General features: G+C 37.1%; 1 protein-coding gene across 1 annotated transcript in view; it reads right to left on the bottom strand.

The window, feature by feature from the left end:
- The window catches only part of LOC106880815 (soma ferritin-like), an 18,972-nt gene that overhangs the window by 15,609 nt on the left and 1,159 nt on the right, over window positions 1–2,204 (bottom strand). The window lies entirely within an intron of this gene.

The following is a 2,204-nucleotide window of genomic DNA, read 5'->3' as shown; positions in this document are numbered from 1 at the left end:
CACACACATATACATACATACATACATACATATGTATGTATGTATGTATGTTTCGGCAAAAGAGACCGATAGAATAGGTACTAGGCTTACAAAAGAATAAGTCCTGGGGGTCGATTTGTTTCGACTAAAGGCGGTACTCCAGCATGGCCGCGGTCAAATGACTGAAACAAGTAAAAGAGTAACCAGATAAATAAATGAGCTAATAAATGAATAAACGAATCAGACAGTGCGATAACGAGTAGAGATACCAGCCACCAACCACTCCGTTGTTAACGAAAATTCCAGCAGCGCTTTAACTGATCATTACCGATGTTTGTCCTAAATATTTTGTCAGTCAGTAGTGATCCGTGATTATACATGAGCAACTTCATACCTTATTTAACGTTAATAATGTGAGTGCAAGGAAAAGAGCTTGCCAGCCAGAACGTTAGGCATGCTAAATACATAATACACGCTAATAGGCTGGGGCATATACTTTCGTTCCCCTACCACAAAGTACGTCTGGCAAAATGCTTAACGGTATTTCGTCCGTCTTTTCGTTCTCAGAAGTTAGGATTTTTTTCAGGTAGGTGTCTAGGTTAATTGTGGCGATCCTCATCGTTAATTCCAGTTGTAAAAGTCCACGGCCACCCTCTTTTCTTGGCAGATAAAGTCGTTCTATATCTGCCTTAGGGTAATGCATTTTATGCATTGTCAACAATTTTCGTATTTTTTTGTCAAGATTACATATTTCAGTAATTGACCAGTTAACGATATTGAAACTGTAAGTCACGACTGGTTTGACTAAAGTATTAATCGCTTCGATCCTGTTTCTTGCATTCAGCACTGTCTTGAGTATTGCCCTTACCCTGCTATAACATTCTCTTCTGATCCTTTCCCTCATTATCGAATGTTTGATTCCGTCCCCCTCAAATACCCCTAGGTATTTGTAGCTCTCCGCTGGTTCTAACTCCTTTATGACATTTTGCTGATCAAGATAAACACTGGATGTTTCTGTCATTTTTCCTTTGATAAAGGTAGCTTTTGCACATTTATCGAGGCCAAATTGCATCCTGATGTCATCACTGTATTATTTAACAATCGCTATTAAGCCCTGTAGCTGTTGGTAACTTTTTGCAAAGAGCTTTAAATCATCCATGTAAATGAGATGATTTATATTTTTATCAAACATTTTACAGCCGTATTATTCATCATGGAGCAATTTCGACAGAGGTATTAAGGCCAGACAAAAAAGGAGTGGTGATAGAGAGTCACCCTGGAAAATGCCACATGAAATACATCTCCAGCATTGAGAGATTCATTGTCACTGTTCAAACAAGAAGTTCGCTGAGTAGGGGCTATTTTATACATCTGCAGACATTTCTTAATTCAGCTATGTGGTAGGCTATCAAAAACTTTCTACTCTATCGAGGTTATCGACAAGTTTTTTGTGTCGTTTGAGACAATCTTCCAAGATCATCTTATTGATGAGTAGCTGATCTTTACAACCATAGGACCCACATTTACATCATTTTTGCTCATTAGGGAATATGCCATTTTCTATTAAAAAAAGCTGTAGGTATATTCAGTCAAGACAGATGTTAGCATCTTATACATTGTTGCTAAGTAGGTTATGGGTCTATAATTTTTTTGGTTCATTTGTTTCTTCATTTTTTTTGGAAGTAGGAAAGTTACACCATTAACGAACCAAAAGGGAATCATACTAGGTTGTTGCAAAGCATTGTTGTAAAGTTTTGTTAGCAGTACATGGCTCTCTGGCAAGGTATTCAACCAGAAGTTAGGAATTTTATCTTTCCCGGGGATTTCCATTTGCTTGACTTATTATTATAATTACTACTACTACTACTACTACTACTACTACTACTACTACTACTACTACTACTACTATTATGGTCCAGTTGGAGTAAGGCCAGTCTTTATTATACAGTCTTTGTTGTCACGGGTGGAATGCTTTTGTTCGCACGTTTGTTGGATTAGTGAGGTCGAATTTTAAATGGTCGAGAAATCAAGACATTGAAAATTTGAATGATTGAAGATGCAAAACGTTTGAACAACAACAACAACAATAACAACAAAGCCGGGACCTCTTTGTTGTCATACAGCCTATGCGAAGTAGCAGCCGGAACCACCCTCATATTATACTGTACTGTTTTATACACAAAGAACACATTGTTTATATTAAAAAAAAAAAAATAGACATGACA

Source organism: Octopus bimaculoides, chromosome 14 (assembly GCF_001194135.2).
Source record: "Octopus bimaculoides isolate UCB-OBI-ISO-001 chromosome 14, ASM119413v2, whole genome shotgun sequence".
Taxonomy (NCBI): domain Eukaryota; kingdom Metazoa; phylum Mollusca; class Cephalopoda; order Octopoda; family Octopodidae; genus Octopus; species Octopus bimaculoides.
The sequence above is the reverse complement of the archived record's forward strand: the minus strand, read 5'-3'. Positions and strand labels throughout refer to the sequence as shown.